Below are 18,496 nucleotides of genomic sequence, written 5' to 3' on the forward strand. Positions count from 1 at the left end.
TCCTCAGTGAGGTAGTCCTCATAGTCATCATCAAGGAAGATGGCTTGGGCAGTGGCATAATCCTTAGGGTTTTGAACAGCCTTTCCTGGGAGTTGGTTAATCTTTGGAGCTGGTTGGTTGTTATGGTGGCCCTCCAGGTATCTAACTTTAGTGTTAAGCGATTCGTACTTGGCGTTCAGATCATTGTATCCTGAGTCAATCTTGTTGCTAATCTCCGCAAACCGTTTTGCGATGTCCATAGATGCTGAAGCCTGATTCTGAATCATTTGCTGAATTAGGCCACGTAACTCAGCTTCCTGTGATTGGTTCTGCGGACCGTGAGGTTGTTGGAATCCAGGTGGTTGGTTGTAGGTTCCAGAGTACTGCTGCTTAGGTGCATAGCCTTGGTTGTACTAGACAAAAGGCTTCTGTTGTACCTGGTTCCCTTGAACTGCAGATGGGTAAGTTTGGTCCTGAGGATTGGCAACATTCGGGTTCTGGTAAGACAGATTTGAATTTGGCTTGTAGTTGTTGTACCCTCTGTTGTAACCTCCTTGGTTGTTGATGTAGTTGACATCCTCTATCTGTATAGTCTCCCCATCTTGTTGTAGAAACTGCTCTTCTTCTGATAGTGCATAAACATGCTTCTGCTGGTGGAGAAGCTTATCGAGCTTGTCATTGAGGACTTTCATGTCCCTCTTGTATTTGGCATCTTCCTCTCCTTTAGATCGCACAGAGCGATCATATTCCTCATTGTAATTGCCATCAGATTTGGCCAAGTTCTCCACTAGGTCCCAACCTTCATCAACACAACATCCGTGTTGAGGAAGTTACCATGGCTTGCAGTGTCCAGCAACATCCGTATCTTGGGTACCACTCCTCTCTAAAGTGTGCTCAGCAATGAAGCATTGCTGAAGCTGTGATGTGGACATCGTGTAGTGTATCCGTTGAAATGTCCCCAAGCTTCACTAAACGTTTCATTGTTCTTCTGAACAAAGCCGAAAATGTCATTTCTCAGCCTTGCGGTTCTGGATTTGGAGAAGAATTTGGCCAGGAATGCCTTCTTGCACGCTTCCCAAGTGGTGATGGACTCCTTAGGGAGTGATTTCTCCCAGATGTGTGCTTTGTCTACCAAAGAGAATGGGAAAAGCCTGAGTTTGAATCCATCTTCACTAACTCCATTGATCTTAGTGAGGCTACAGAGCCTATCAAATTCATCCAGATGATCCAATGGGTCCTCCATTGGCAAACCATGAAACTTATTACTTTGTATCATCTGGATGAGACTACTCTTGATCTCAAAATTGTTGTTCTGGACAGCAGGTGGCACAATGCCATTCCTTTGAGTGTGAGTAGGTGGAGCATCTCCTGTTCCTATGTTGGTCCTTGCTTGAGGAGCTGGTGGACCGTTCTGATTATTCATCGTCTCCTCAATGATTGTTGGTTCCTATTGAACTTGTTGTTGACTGAGTAGCCTTGGTCTGTCGATGTTGTCGATGAAAGGACTCAGGTTCTGGTTACCTCTGGATTGTGTTTGCATGCACAGGTAGGTGTCTGAGTGTGTACACGAGGGTCTACTCGATCCAGGTGATCGAGTGACGGGTCGGGTGGGTGCTCGGGTTGTACCTGAGATTCAAAACAAACAAGAGCGAAAGCAGACAAGTCATATTCCGAACGAATATAGACAAAAAGAACTTGATCTAGCAAGTGCTGAAATCCTAGACGTAGCAAAATAAAATCAACCAAATGGCAACAGCGCCAAATTGATAAACAGGTTTTCACCCAGGGTATCAATTCCCTATGCAGTTGTAGTACAAAGGTTATCAATCCAAATAGTTGTCTATTGCTAGCTGGAAGGATATGATCAGAAAGTTACAAGTCAAACCAAGCAGATAGGGTTTTAATCTAACAGTCCTAAAATGAATGAAAGAAAAGAATATAAACAAAGAAACCACACGACCTAAGCACTCGATGCAAGCAATCGAGTATAGGGTCGTGTGGGGTGATCGAGTAAGCAAATGGGATATGAACAGGTCGACGTATTACTCGATACAGGTTATCGTGTACCTGATCAGGTAAGTGGTCGAGTAATGAAAGAAAATGCAAACAATTAAAATATGAAAGCTTCTCAGAGCGAGTGAACCTCTAGCTTTGGTTGATTCAAGCATCTCATCTACACCTCTCGGTGGTAAAACATCCTAGATCTAATCTCAACCTCTCGGTCTTTTGACAGCATTAAGAACACCAACCTAGAAGGAAATCTATCAAACATTTACAATCAAACTAAGGCATCCTAACCGATCAAGAACACAAAATCCTCTATCGCATCCCTAGAAACTTTACTACACTACTCGGACATAATAACAAGAAACAAAGCAACGAATAAGAATGCAAATTGCATTATAATAAACGGTAGAGTAGAATAGAAAGAGTACAAGATAGAAATCTAAGAAAAACGATAAAAACTATGAAAGAAAATATAAAAACGAAAGGAAAAGTGTTTGATTCGCTCAGTTCTCTCACAGAAGCTCTCACTCTCTGGTTTGAGGGTCTGCGGCGTGCTCCTTTGCGAGCTAGGAGAGGAGGGGTTTATATATGGAAATCCCTTTGACCTAGCTTCCTAGACTTGCCCGATGGTCTACTCGATGGGGTACACGAGGGTGAAGTCGGGTTACTCCTCAGGTAGATCTTCGGGTAGCTCTTCTGGTTCTTGGATCAACCTCGATCGTGTTGGGGTTCGGACTTGTTCTTCCAGCTCGATGGCTCCTTCGGGTAGATGCTCGGGTTTGTCCTTGTTTTTCTCCATTTTAGGCTCTTTAGCACCTGTTTTCATCCAAAACATGCAAATGCAAAAATGCAACAGCCCTAAATGGTCTAAAAGTGAATTCCTACAGTTAATGGCCTAAAAATGCTAAGTTAAGAGTATGAACAATGCAAAATATAGACAAAAAAGGATGCTAAAAACATGTAAATTAGAGAGTTATCAGATATCAAAGCAGAAGACTCAGAATCAGGACAAGAGGGATCGTGAGGAGATTGAGAAATTTGTTATCCAAACTAAACTTGAAGAACCAGGTCCATTCAATCTGCCTTGCTCCTTCAGCTATCTACACTTCAACAAATGCTTGTGTGATCTGGGAGCATCTATCAGTGTGATGCCTTACTCTATAGCACAAAAGCTTGGGCATACTGAATTCAAGGCTAGCAACCTCTACATAAGTCTAGCTGATGGATTAAATAGGGATGTGGTTGGTAAATTGGAAAGCTTTCCAGTCAAGTTAGGCAAGGCCAGAATTCCTACTGATTTTGTGGTTATAGATATGGATAAGGATCTAGAAGACCCTATCATTCTAGGGAGACCATTCCTAGCCACTGCAGGAGCTGTTATTGATGTTAAGGAATGGCTGATCAGTTTGAACATAGCTGAGGGTTTAACCATCAGATTTGATATCAATAACCCAACCAACTTGCCCACTAGAGGTCACCCTTTTGTTATTAAGGACAAGAGGGATTATGAGGTCCCAGGTGAAGTAGAGTATAACACCCATACCGTCTCAAAAGACGGAACAACACGTATTCCATCCGGTCTGGCCAAAAACGATTCTTTCTTTAAAATTCACCAACAAACAAACTTCAAACTGCAACTCTTGAACTTACTAACCCGGAAAAAAGGGAAATAAGAGAGTGTAAACAAGTTTACTCAGTGATGAGATCAAACTTTGCACACTCGATATACAGTAATAACGTTCCAAATATAATCAACAACTATTACTTGGCATAGATTCAGAATGTTTATCATTCAAACAAACAAGCAAACAACTTATTTCTCCTCAATAACTTTCATCTTATTTTATGCATTTCCGTGGAAACTACCACTTTCAAGCATTTCTGTTTCTTACATTAATTAAAAAAGGTTTACTTTCCTTATAGGTTTGGCCGTTATCACTTTTTCTGGCTCACAAACCCCATTCCTGGAAGACCACGGCCCATAGCTCAATTTTTCCTGTACTGCTCGTCAGCGGTTTATGACCTGCAATGAACCTGTCGGTCCATTACAGTCCAACATCCTCAAGTCCCATTTCCTTTCTCATTTTCATTATACATTCATAATTATTATGTAATATAATATATACACTAGTTCATCACATCAAATCATATTACTAATGTAATTCACATATATCATGTTACTATCAACCTATTTTACCATGCACACAAATCCCCACAAACATTTTCAATCAACAAACAATTCTTGAGTCTATACTCAACAACTATTGAAGAGTACATAAGGAAAAATGTTACTGTTATCCGCAAATACCACCCTCACCTTGGCCACACGACGGTTTAGAAACAGAAGAAATCTGCTTCAAAAACAATCTGGCCTACAACGGTTTAGATTAAGTGATCAAAGATTATATTCCAATAATAATCCATGATTTAATCTAATAACCAAACTGATTTAATTGTGCTGGTGTTACTGATCTAATAACCAAACTTATCTAATAACAATCTCGACGATGACTACGATGACTACGGTGACAATGGCTGACATTCTAGTGACTCATCATTGCAACTCCAATGGTAACTCACGGTGGCTGCTGGTGGCGGTGAATGACAACGACCTCGCTTCCCAACGTCCTCGGATTCCTTCACCTCTTCAAGCACAACACCAAGAAGGAACAACAACAACGACAATGGCTCCAATGTTTCTCGTCTCTCCCACTCTCGGAGGCTGCTGCTTTTAGGTTTGATAATCCTCGATTCTATTTTGCGGCTTAACGAGAGAGCGCACACAACAAAACCCTCTTCTCCTTTATTTTCAATTGGGCCTTTAGTGGGCTGATCTTAGTAACAAAGCCCAATTCCCAATACAAAAAATCAGGATGTTACATGGAGACTTGAAAGGTTAAAGTCTCATCTCATGAGGAGTCAGTTGAAAAGCTCAAGGGTTCAGTTCAAGAGTTGACTGATCTGGTGAAGGATCTCCAAGTGCAACTCAACAAGAGGTCTTTGAAGAAGGCAAGACCAAGATTCAAGCTTAAGAAGAAACATGGATCAAGTTCAAAGGGTGAAGTGATCAAGAATCAGCTTCACAGTGATCAAGTTGTACCAAGGAGGATCTCATCACCTCCTTGGTCTTCAAACCATGACTGAAAAGGCACCAAAAGTCAAGATTAGAGACTTTAAATAAGCTCATTAGGGAGGAAGTCCCTAAGGTATCACTGTACATAAGTTTAATTTTCCTTGTGTTTTTGATGTTTTTCTTTTATGTTTGTGTTGGGCAGGCCATTTTATGAGATTGTAGATGGGTTTGAGAAGAAGTGGACTTGTAGAAATGAGTTTTGAGGCCACTTGACCAGCCCACGAGAGGTACTTGATCGAGCACATGGAAGCCCAAGACCACTTGATTCAAATTTCTCTTGCACGATCGAGTGGAGGGAGAGACAAGTTCAAATTTCAAATTTTGGTCAAGCACTCGACCATGTGGGGTCGAGTGGTGGGGTCGAGTGCAGCAAAAGTGAGTTAAAGATTCCCAATTCAAATTTGAATGGTATTGACGCTCCACCCTTGTCTCTTTTTCCCCTTAGCCTCTTTATAAAGAGATGAACTCGATTCTAGGCTACTCAAACTCTCTCATTTGCTTAAAACAATAAAAATCTAGCTTAAAATTCTCTGTCAAGTTTCATCTTCTTGCTCAAGCTTAGTTCTTTTTGTTTTTGGGTTACTAATCTATTAACTTTGAGCTTTGAGTCTATTCCTTTCAGTTTTCTTTCAAAATGTCTTCAAGGTCTAGTTAAACATCACAACAAGCTGTTATCCGTGAAGCTGAAGGCAAGAAAGCTGCTGATCGTTTCATGGATCATCGTGATACACAGTTGGTTTTAGAGAGAGAAATTGGTGAACGCACTTGACCAAGAAATCGAGGAGGCAAACGACCAAGTGCCTGTTGAGTAGGCTGTCGAGTGGCGTGACGAAGAAGAAACAACAACCAGCTGAGGAGGATCCAGATTGAACTGAGAGTGATGAGGAGATGGAGTTCACTCTTGAAGAGCACATAAGGAGGAACAAAGCAAATGGGAAGAGGCCAGCTGAAGAGCCCCAAGAAGAAGAGGTTGAAAGTGAAGAAGAAGATGAGGAAGAGGAAGAAGAATCTGGTGGTTTAACTCCAAAATAACTCTATGAAGCTTTCATGAGAATGAGCTTCCAAGGAACAAGATACCCACATAAGGAGACCATGGAGAAGCTCGGTATTGCTGAAGATGTTGACTTTCTCTTTGAGAAGTGCAATCTAAGCAAGTTCATGGGATTGTGCATGGAGGGGTATAGAGAAGAGAGCTATGAGTTCTTAGCCACCATCAAGTTGCACCTCTTCACAAGGATGGACAAAGAGATGGGAGCTGGTTACATTGATTTCACCATCAAGGGCAAGAAGTATGAGTTGTCACTCAAGCAGCTAGCCACACTATATGGGTTTGAAGTTGGAAGTGAAGAGAATATGGTCGGTCATATCCAAGGAAGAATTGTTTGCTGTTTGGGAAACAATTGGAGATAACAATCTCTACTCTTCTTCCAAGACCAAGAGTTCAAAGATAAGGAAACCAGTCCTAAGGTACTTCCACAAGGCCTTAGCAAACACATTCTTTGCTAGGAAGGAAACTGGAAACTGGAATGAGGGAGAGCTTAAGATGATTGATGCAGCACTCTATGGCATCATCACACAAACAACAGATGGGACAATCATTCTTGGGATCAGTGTGGAAACTGATTTGGCTATGGTCCTCATTGACCAATTTACTTATTATAGAAGATGGGTGAGCAAGCTAAACAAGAGGAACTTAACTAGAGTTCTAACCATTGGAGGCATCATCACTCCAATCCTAGTAGCTGCCAATGTACCACTTCAAGGAGAGAAGGCTAAACCAAGATGGATTGACACCCAATACCTCACCTCCACTCTCATTCTAGCCAAGGAGATGCACCATGGGAAGCACCTTTTCAACTTTGAGCATCCAACAGTGGGGAAGACTCAGCTTGTTCTACCTAATCAAGCACTCACCACCATAAGAGAAGGGCTAAACATTGACTTTTAGCCAGCTGCTAAACATTGACAAGCTTCCGTTCTTGTATGTGTCTATGTGATCTTACCTTTAGCCTTCTTCTAAAGCTCAGTCCATTTTTTATGAGAGAACCTTGATATTGATAAGCCCCACTCTAAAGAGAGACCATCATTGTCTCTAAACCCTTATTACCAAGCCAAATGAGTTTAAACATTGCATAAGTTGATGTTAAAGAATGGTTGATTTGAATGCATATGGAAGTCTAAGGCTTGAATCAGTTAAGGTTGTGAAAGGCTTGTCTAAAATCTTTAAGTACAGCTCATTCACCTTGTATCATAGTACTAGTAACTTGGACATTGATTCTAGCTAGTCTATTAGCATGTTTAAGGTTCTGAGATCACACTTTCAAACCTCACTTCTCTACTTATATCTTATTTATTTGCTTAAGGGCAAGCAAAGACTAAGTTTGGGGGTGTTGATGTTCATATATTTCACCTTGTTTTACCTTAGTTTATCTGCATCTTTTGCATCATTTACTAGTTTGTTTAGCCACTTCTGCTCACACAGCTTCTCCAGAACTGCTCTCAAATGCACTGCATGCTCCTCAGGACTCTTAGAGTAAACCAGGATATCGTCGATGAAAATGATGACAGACACGTCTAGAAACTCTTGAAACATGTTGTTCATCAATCTTATAAACGATGAAGGTGCGTTAGTCAACCCAAATGGCATCACCACAAACTGATAATGCCCATACCTCGTCCTGAATGCAGTTTTCCTCACATCTGCCTCATCTATCGGGATATGATGATAACCCGACGCCAGATCTACCTTGGAGAACCAAGTAGCACCCCTCAACTGATCCAACAATTGATCGATCCTAGGAAGAGGGTACTTGTTCTTCACAAAGAGCCGGTTCAAACCCCGATAATCAATACACAACCGGAAACTCCCATCCTTCTTCTTGACAAATAACACCGGCGCTCCCCACGGTTATACACTAGGATGGATAAATCCCTTACTCAACAAATCCTCAAGCTGCTTCTTCAGTTCTGCCATCTCTGCTGGAGCCATTCTCAATCGTGAAAGGATCAGACCGAGATGGTGGTAATCCCTGCAATAACTGAAACACATCCTAAAATTCCTCAACAACCGAAATACCGCTAACCGTAGACTTCCCCACTGGGCATTGATATAGTAACCAAATAAGCCTCATGGCCCTTCTCGATCATCTTCCAAGCCTGAATGGCCGAGATCACGAGACTCTCCGAAGTCGGTCCGATACCCTGAAAAACAAACTTCCCTCCTGGACGCTCAAACTCCACTCTACCCCGATAGCAATCCTAATGCACCATATGCCGATGCAACCAATCCATCCCGAGAATAACATCATACAAATCCATTGGACTGATAAGCAAATCCGCTGGCCACGACTCTCCCGCGATCTGAATATCAACTCCTTTAGCTCGTACAATAACTCTCAGGAACTTTCCTCCCACAACTCTGACAACTTATGTACGCTCCCCGGGATCCCCTCTGATCTCCGCACTCTCTGCACACTCTGGAGTAATGAAGCTATGAGAAGCTCCAGAATCAAACATAACGTGGGACTTAAACCCACCCACCAACAAGGTCCCTACACAAACCTCATGTGTCGAGAACCTAACAGATTATCACAGACAAACATAAAATCTGAACTTACTAAGAATTCACAAAGACATAGTACCAGAAATTATATTTGTGATCGCGCTGGCACTGGTTCCACCAGTCTCTGCAGTAGTGTATACTAGTGGCGCCTGCTCAATCCGTGCAACCTGCTGCCCTCCCGGCTGCACCTGCTGCAACGTTGCCACTGCCACCGGCTGCAACTTGGGACACAAGGGCCTGATTTGCCCTGCCTCCTTGCAAAGATAGCATACACGAGCCGCTGCCGTCGGAGAACTCCTCTTCGACACCTAGCAATCCGGTGATCCTTGCTCCCACAACCTAAGCAACTCACACCACTCGGCCTCTGCATAGACTCCCACCTCCTCTTGGTTCCATGCGCAGGCTTGCCGCCCTTGCTAGAACCTCCAGGATGTTGAGCCTTACTTGGCATAACTGTTGTACTAACCGCCACTGACTGTGCCCGGATGTTCTCCTCAATGTCTACCACAGTTCAACCAGCTCTGCACGCGTAGCATAACTCCGCCCTCTACAGTGAACCCTCAAGTTGTCACGTAGGGCCCTCAAAAACCTCCTGATCTGAGCCTCCTCATACTCCATAGCTCGACCCCCATACCTCAGAAGTCGACTAAACTCCAAGTCAAGCTCCCGCACTGACAGAGTCCCCTGAGCTAGCTGAAGGAACTGCACCTCCAACCTATCTAGTGCCTCTCTAGGAAAATACTTGCGGTTGAACTCCAAGACGAAGTCAGCCCAAGACATCTCCCTCTGCACTCTTGATAACATCATTATTTTACCCATATTAGCTATAGTTTTCATATGCATTTAGGAAGATTTTGATAAGATTTCAAGTATAAAAGGTCTATTATCAAGTATTTCAGGTTTCAAGAAGGTTTTATAGGTTTTATAGCAAAAAGGACCAAAAGACAACGAAAATACGTTTTAGGAAAGTTTCAGAGTTTTATAGTACAGACAACTTTTGAAGAGCTGTGGAAAGCTGGAAGAGTCATCTTTCTCCTCGAAGTGGAATCAAGTCAATCCATTTATTCCTCCGGAAGTTATGCCCATTTTACCGATATGTGTTACAAACCGACGTGAAGAGAACCAACGAACCAATGGGCTTTTTATTCAAGGCCTGACCAGCGACAATCACCATGGCCCAGTCCAAGCCTCCTTCACGGTCCTGCACTTAAGAAGAGAAGACGTTTCTACCCTTACAAAACCCTAACCCTTAACAAAACCCTATAAATACTCTTAAGACCTAGGGTTTTCATGTGTGCTTCCTTTGTGCCTCTAAGTTCTTAATCCACGCCACCAGCAGCTAACCTAGAGACGACCAGAGACTCCTCTACTGCCGTTGAAGCTCGTCCTCTCTCACCTCCTCTTTGAAACCATCGTCGAAGTCACCAATCTCTTTCTACTCTTTCTAGTTCTTTCTTACTTACTTTGCTTTTGGGATCAAGTTACTTTTGTGACAAATAGAGAAGTTTCCTTTGAACTCCTTTTTGTTTATTGATTCACTTTTGATGTTATACTCTATAATATCAATGTTTATTCTTTGCATCATGAGCGAGTAGTTTACTTTGTTGGGTTTTATGGGGTGATTCAAGGGGAATTCATGGTTCGCTTCAATTAGGTTTTTAGATATTATTTTCGGTTTTATAGTAGAGCTCTTTTGGGACATCTTTATCTTGATGCATGTGCTTGGATTGATCACCAAGTTCTGATCTAGAGAATGGGAGCGCTAACCGCGTTATCCTACTTCTCTAAACTAGTGTTATACCGAAACCTCGCGTCTTAACCTGCGTAAGTTGAGTTGCAGAGTTTGGTTAACGTATCGAACTTGTTTAACTAGCTGGTTGACATGCGTGGTTGCCTGCGAAAGTTGAGTAACAGAGTGTGAAGAGTTTAGACTTTCATTTTATGAGATTAGCTTGTTAGTTCATTAGTGTTTCGTAGTTGAGAACCTAGACCAAAAATTAGTATTTACTTGTTAGATCTTACACTTAATATTGCTTAGAACCATGAAAACCCTAAGATGACTTCCAAAACGCCCAACGCCTTAGTCTTATAGTTTTAAACCGTTTTATTTATTCGCAATAGTTATTAGGAAAACCAAAACCCCAATCTCTTCTTTAGTCTTAGTCATAGTTCTTCCTCTTTTAATTCAATTTGTGTTTGCTATTACTCTCTGGTGGATCGATCCTAAAATACTACACTGATTAACTATGCACTTTCAGTCATTGTGTAGTCTTTTCAAGTAAAAGATTTGGAGTGAAATTCTACACACATCAAAGCTTTTTGGCGCCGTTGCCGGGGAGTAACTAGCTGCCCATTGAATTTGATAAGAACTTTCGTCTAAGATACTTTGAATTTTTCTTTGGATTTTTTCAATTTTATTTTTAATTTTCTTGTTTTTCCATAACCTCTATTTTCCCTTTTAGTTTCTGTTTTTGGATTTTGTAGTGCATGACTATGAGTCAACCCTCTGGAACCGTATCTCCAATTCAAGACATTGATTTACTAGAACGTGAAATTAGGAAACTTCGAAGACAACAACTCATGGCCGAAGAAAGGAACTAGGACCAAGGTTTCCTTAACCTCGACCAACCGCTGAGAACTCCTGCCCTCAACAAGGAAGGAGAACCAATTCTCGCACAAGGTGGCAACCCCAACCTTGTAGCCGCTGATCCGCAACTCGAACCTTTAGTTGGCTGAGACCATCAACAAGCTCCTCGTGATGTTAATCCCTTAGACGTAGCAGATAACCTCGATTCTCCTCCTCGCCAGCCTGCTATCGTCGCTAATCTACCACTACCTCTAGTTGGCGGAAGACAACCTGCTTATGTGCACCCTCTAAGACGTGCCGCACCTAATTGTACCACAGCCGACTATGATGCTCGAATCCGATTTGTCCAAGACCGTTCTGCCATCCGAATCACTCATCCCCCACGATGTGATTACGAGATTAAACCTCAAATTATTGTCTTGGTGAAGCAAAATCAGTTCCACGGCCTTCCTACCAAACATGCGATGGATCACATTGATCTTTTTGAAGAAATCTGCTCAACATCAAGAACCAAAGGAATTCCCGAAGATTACTTGAAGTGTAAGCTTTTTCCTTTCTCTCTAGCCGACAAGGCTCATAGATGGTTAAAGTCTCTAACTCCTGGATCTATCACTAGCTGGGAAGGATGCAAGTCAGCCTTTCTGAACCACTTCTACACCAAGTCGAGATCCAACTCTCATCGTAACAAGCTGCAAAGTTTTTAACAAGGACCAGTCGAATCTTTTTATAAAGCATGGAACCAGTAGAGTGGTTGGGAGTAAGGGAATTTTTCCTTTAAGGTTTAAGTGTAAGGGTTGGATAGTTTTCGTAGTGTGTAAGCTTCTAGACTTAACCTTCGTTGTGTTGTCTAGGATCCAAACCCTTGAAGTATCGGTTAAGTGGTGTAGAATCTTTGTATCTTTCTTCGTTTGTAAAGTACTTTGTGTTCTTTAGCCGTGTTTGTGGTGTTGTGTGTTTGTTGCTTGCTAATCTTTGCATGTTTAACTGCTTGCTTTGATTTGCTTGAGTTTTATAGGTTGCATAGTTAATTATTTGCATAATTAGCTTGCATCAGCGTGATTGATGAAGGATTCACGTAAGTCACCACAAAGCGCGATCAGACAAAAGAGAAGAAGTGCAAGAGAATTCAAGAAAAGTCCAAGAAAGTTCAACCAAGAAAGGGGAACCAGTTAAAAAAAAAAAAAAAAAAAGAAGAGAATTGATGGAGAAGGAAGAGGCGAATCCTAAGATATCAGAAGAGCAAAAGAGCAGTGCGAATCAATCAAAAAGGGCAAAACAAATCGAAAAGGTTGAACCAAGTACGAGCAAGGAAGTGCAAAAAGTGATGCATGGTCCAAGAATTGAGTGCAAAAGAGGGTGCAAAAAGTAATGCATAGAAGACGAAATTGTCTACGAATAGACAAAGAGGGTGCAAGAAAGTAATGGGTGACGAGGAAGAAGCATTATTATGCTAAGTAAGGGCGAATAAAAAGCATTATTATTCTAAGTGGCGAGAGATGAGTAAGGTTTATCAAACCAAATCTCATAAGCAAAGGAGCTGGAAGAGGTTGGGTGACCTAAGAAGCCGACCAAGGGAGGATAAAACATGGACTATGTTTTGAACCAGTAAGGTTCTGCTGAACCGAGCATGGCGACGAGTTGGTGAAAGTATAAGTTCAGAAGATGGAGTTCAAGTAGTTGGGAGAGAAGCTAAGCGAAGCTGAAGAATTGGAAAAGTTAAAGACCTGTAGAGCGCGAAGCTAAAGAAGCCAAGAGAAGTATAAAGCGTAAGCTGAAGAAAGAGAAGCATTGAGCTGGAGAATCTAAAGGAGTGGACGAGTTATGGCACAATAAGGAGAAAGTTTGAATACTTGAAGAGTTTGAAAATATGGGGAACCAAGTGAATGCTGGAGCTGAAGAAGCCTTCCAAAAACATCAGCCAATGATGTAAGCGGAGCAAGTGTTGAATGAAGTAAGGCTATGGCAATAGGAGAACCAAGGAGAAGTTAAGGAAGTTTAGTCTTTCACGAGTATTACAATGGAGATATTAAGGTGATGGTAATCACAAGACGAGGACGCTGATGTCAAGGAGTATCAACATCACAAGAAAAGAAAAAGAAGGCCGGAGTATTCAGGGACGAATTCTGATAAGGGGGGGGGAGAATGTAATGACCCTAACTAAGGGTAGAAATCCCGAAAATAAAAGTTCGAGGAAATGGCCTGGAAAGGATTTAAGGAGGAAGAGGAAGAAAAACAAAGAAGAATGGCCGAAGGAAGTCCGAGGAAAAATACATAAGTCGGAGGATGGCCAAGCCAAGACCAAACTGGCCGGATGTACGATCGAGACCTTAAGACCGATGGGGAGTTGGTAGTTTACGCAGAAAACTATGTACGCAGAAGAGACAGTCCGAGAAGTACCGAAAAGAACAGTACGGTCCGAGAAGTGCCGGAAGGGACGGGAAGGACCGAAAGGAGAAAGGACCGAGAGTTGTCAGAGAAAACATCGAGGGAGCCCGGAGGAACCGAACGCAGTCCGGACCGAGACCGACCCATGACCGAGAGATGGCCGATGGTACCATGTACCGTACAGGACGTATGTACAAACGGACGGATGCACCAGACGAACGCCGAGTGGACAAGGGCCGTGTCCTGGACGGGAAGCAAGAGTGGGAAGGAAACCACTAAGGAGGGTGATTTAAATATTAAAAAGTGGAGTTAGTGGAGTCTCTATTAAGTGATTATTTAATCACAAAATTAACTAAGTGGAATTTTCCACTAAGAGTTAATTTAATCTCATGGAAGTGAGTGGGAGACAAGAGAAGATTCTCTTGGACAAGTGTTGTGGTCACTTAACAAGTGTACACACATGCATTTTGGTGGCTTAGAAGAGGACACTCTTCAAGCATGCATTGGGACAAGTTGTCGCCTACACTCTTTATATAAAGACCTTAACTCTCTCCCATTTTCGCAAAAAATTCATAAGGGAGAAGAAGAAAAAGAGAAAAAGGAGAGGAAGAGAGAAAGAAGAGAGAAAAGAGAGGAGTGTTGCCGCAAGGGAGAATTTCCATTTCGCCCAAAGACCGCTAAGAGAGAAACGCTGGTTGAGGACCAAGGAAAGAGTTGAGGAAGAAGAGCTGTGAAGTCGCTGTAGTCGCAAGAAGAGGGAGTTGTCTGATCCGTGGTGCAGTGAAGTCCAACCATCATCCGTTGCCCCAAGGTGAGTTCTGTGGTAATTGTGTGTGGGACACAACATGGATCTTTAGATCTTTGCGTGATGCATTTAGACCAGATTCATGTTAGAATCAGTTTAATTTTGATGCATGCGAAATATGGTAGGATTCATGCTAAGTTCATGTTTAAAGGCACATAAAATTTGAGCTAGGGATCACCATGAGAAAATGAACTTGGGTGCATGTTAAGTAATTGGAGTTGCTTAAAATTTGGATAAACGGGTTGCATGCATGGTTAAATTGGAAAGATTTTGTTTGCAATAGTTCTTGCATAAAATCAATTACATGCACAAGTAAATTGGTGAAGCTTATTCGCAATCTTTATTACATAAAACCGGTGGAGGTTAGCTTGCATGCGTAAAAGGACTTAAAGCATTTATATGGGTTAAATTGCTTAAAAATATGATTGCATGAATATTTTGAACTTGTTGCATTAATTGCTTAAGTTGTATAAATGGGTTGCATGCATGTAGAACAATCTAAGTACATGAATTATCATTCTAGTTTCTTGTTGATTGTTGCATGTTCTCTTGCTTGATTTTCTTGCTTGTTTTGCTTGATTTCATGCTTGAGTTATTTGGTGTATTTTAGCTAAGTCTCCTGAATTTGTTTGTTATGTCCTAGCTAGAATAGTGTAGTCGATCTTCTGTTCCAATTGCGTTTTGTCTCGCGAGAGTTCCCGATGACCACTCGCGCGGGACAATGTCACGGCTAGCTAGCTACTAGCGTGACCGCTACATGACGATGTAGCCTTTGTGGGGGCTCATGCTGGTTACCTTCGTGGTCTCAGCATGGGAAGTGTTGTGGAACGGAACAGATTATCGAGGGCCCATAGGTGAAAGAGTCTAGAGTATCTCAAGTATTCCTTGTAGTATTCTAGATGTCTTGTTTGTTGTTGAGCTGAAAGAGTCTAGAATATTTCAAGTGTCCCTTGTTTTATTTTAGTCGTCTCTTTATGTGTTTAGCGAGTATAGATCGTCCAAGTAGAGTCGTGTCGCTCTAATCTCTCTCGCTTGGTTGTTGTTCATTGCTTCCGCTATTGTTTCTGCTGTGTTGCTTTGTTTGTTTGTTTATTGCTTTGCTTGCTTGCATGTTGATAGCTTCGTCTTGCATGTTGATAGCTTAGCATTGCATGTTGTTTGCTTAGTCTTGCATGATGTTAGCGTAGGCTTTCATGTAATTCTTTAGCTTTGTTTGTTGCTGGCTTGTTTGCCTTGCTTGTTTCCTTTGCCTGTTGGGGTAGTCGGGTTGGGGAAGTAGAATCCTGTTTAGGAAAGGGGTGCCCAGGCTCACTGAGTAATCTTAGATTACTCATGATAATATTTTGTTGTGCAGGAAGCCTAAGTGAGTCTAGAGCTGGAGCAAACTTTAGGGTACCGGATAAGGTTTTTCAGTGTTCTTTGTAAAACCCTTTATTTTCCTAAACGATATTTGGTTTTCGGGGAACAAGGCAAGTTGCAAATGGTACTCGGCCTTGTCCGGGTCAACACAACGCGCGTGGGACGCAAGGGTTGCAAAGCCTAAGCGAACCTCGGCCGCGGGCGGAGTCAAGTCCAGGAGGAATGGTCGGGAAGCTGTAGCTTCCGTCCCTCGACCGGACCACCAGGGTGCAGTTCCTAAACAAGTAGCATCTCGGTGCCATCCGCGGTCCTGTCCGGCCGTATGGCGGTTCGGGGGCGTTATAGACCGCCCATGTTCACCGTGACCGATGTACGCCGAATGCAACGGATCATCACCGTCCTTGGGTGATCGATGTCGAGAGTCCCCACCAGCCATACCAAACTTAGCCAATGCCATGTCCCATGTACTATGTAATATGTACTATATACTATGTACTATGTACCATGTACTATGTACTATGTACTATGTACTATGTACCATGTACTATGTACCATGTATTATGTACCATGTATTATGTACCATGTACTATGTACCATGTACCATGTCCGATGTACCGTGTACCATGTCCGACGTCCCATGTACCATGTACCATGCCCTGCGGACCGTGTACCATACCCACCATTTGCTGATGTCTGCAAATGTTCGTCCGCGTACCGCGAGACTAATCCGAACCACCACCATCCTACCACCTACCATCGCCATTCTTTTATTTAGGTATGTTTTTATTATTTTTATTTCTCATTTTTATTGATGGTTTTAGGTTTTTGTTTCAAGGAGGATGCATTTAGAGTTATATCAAATAGAATTCGAATGAACTTAGCCTAGTTCAAAATCGATGTCAAGCAACCAAAGGAAGTACAACCGGTTAGTCACCATATTTTCATTACCACAGCCGACCTCTATACAACTTTTGGGCAACCATTAAACGTCTAGAGTCGACACAACACCATTCCATCATGGTGACATTGCTCTTAAAACCTACACTTTTCCTTATGATTTTTAATCCTCAACTCTTTCTTTTTTCCCACCGAGGACGGTGTGATTTAAGTCTGGGGAAGGGATGTTCCATCCTATACAAATGCTACTTTCTATTTTGTTGACCTGAAAACTTTTTCCACTTTTTACATCAATAATTTTGACGTTTTTATCGAGTCACATTTTTTTTTTTTTGAGTCAAAACTAGTAGGGGATTATGATCTTATTCTAACGGTTTATTTAATTTGGATTAACACTCTTATGACTCTTGATTATGCTTGGTATACATTGGACTAGATCTCTACATTCAAGCCACACAAGACATTGCACTTCTTCAAAAGTATGTTTGTAACGCCCCCGAACCGCCGTATGGCCGGGCGGACCGCTGACGGCACCGGGACGCTACTTTGGAAACGTTCACCAACAATCCGGCCGGGTGCAAGAACGGATCAGGACCCTTTGGCCAGTCCATCGGTGAGGTTCCCGACCACATGGCACGTCCTTAAGGCTTTGCAACCCTTGTGACACACCGTGCGTTGAGCCGACTCGGACAAAGTTTATATCAGTACCACTCGCCCGTTTAAAAGAAACCCGTATACTTTATTAAATAAAAAGAGTTTAATACAAAATAGATACCAAAAGATGGTAGGGCTTTAGATAAGGCCTAGTGCCAAAGTTTGATTCGAAAAGAAACATACTTGAATTTTACAATAGACACAAAATAAAACTACTCCGGGTTCCTATTGTTCACCACGCCCTCTAGTTCCCTCTAGGGTTACTTGCAACACAAATATTTATCATAAGTAATCTAAGATTACTTAGTGAGCTCAGGGTTTCTGCAAAGAGATTAGCCCCAATCCCAAATCCCAATAACAAACAACATGCAAGCAAGCATTCAACCAACAACCAATCAGAGATAACATGCGGAAGATAATGAACTACGCAAATTCATCTAGCAAGCAAACACCACATCATGCATCAATATGCAACAACGTGCAACAACATGCAACAACATGCAACAACATGCAACAACATGCAACAACACAAACTTGAATAAAAACAAAGAGTTTTAAACAAGTCTTAATTTATGGGCCCGGTATGCTTCCTTTTCCTTAACACATCTTTGAACAACCGCGTTACAACCACAAAGGCATGCAACCGGACTTCACTTAGAGCCACACCGTCGTGTAGACAGCTTCGGCCAGGGTAGCGAGCCCAGTAACCTCCAAGCTCTTCGTAACCAACCCTACACGCACACGAACATGGGTTGCATGTCGCGGCTGCATGTGGTACGGAATAGGAAGGACAGCAATACCCCAGTCTTACTACGCTAGCCGGACTTTGTCGCAGACTAAAACGCATTAAGACCTCAGCAAGGTTGATACTTGAGTTTATGGTTTTTAAGCTCATAATTTTTACAAGTATCAACACTAGTTATCACCCTTGTTACTAGAACATTTCGAACTAGTAAATGGTATAACCTCACCACACATGCATTTAAACAAGAAAATCACAAAAGAAAATTCAAGTAAAAATGCAACTATATGCTCATGCAAACTGTCCACTAGATGGATGTCTTTAATCCCCATCTAGCTGGTGCAATATGTGCCTGAACTCACAGAAAACCGGCGGTCTCTTGTCAG

The 18,496-nt window shown here is 42.2% G+C and overlaps 1 non-coding gene across 1 annotated transcript; it reads left to right on the plus strand.

Moving 5' to 3' along the window:
• The first annotated feature begins 893 nt into the window (after positions 1-893).
• LOC147921339 (small nucleolar RNA R71) lies at positions 894-1,000 on the plus strand. The gene has a single exon (XR_015589900.1). It is a non-coding gene; the product is annotated as a small nucleolar RNA R71 (small nucleolar RNA).
• The last annotated feature ends 17,496 nt before the right edge of the window (positions 1,001-18,496 follow it).

The sequence above is a fragment of the Camelina sativa genome, chromosome 18 (genome assembly GCF_030686135.1).
Source record: "Camelina sativa cultivar CO46 ecotype springtype chromosome 18, ASM3068613v1".
NCBI lineage: Eukaryota > Viridiplantae > Streptophyta > Magnoliopsida > Brassicales > Brassicaceae > Camelina > Camelina sativa.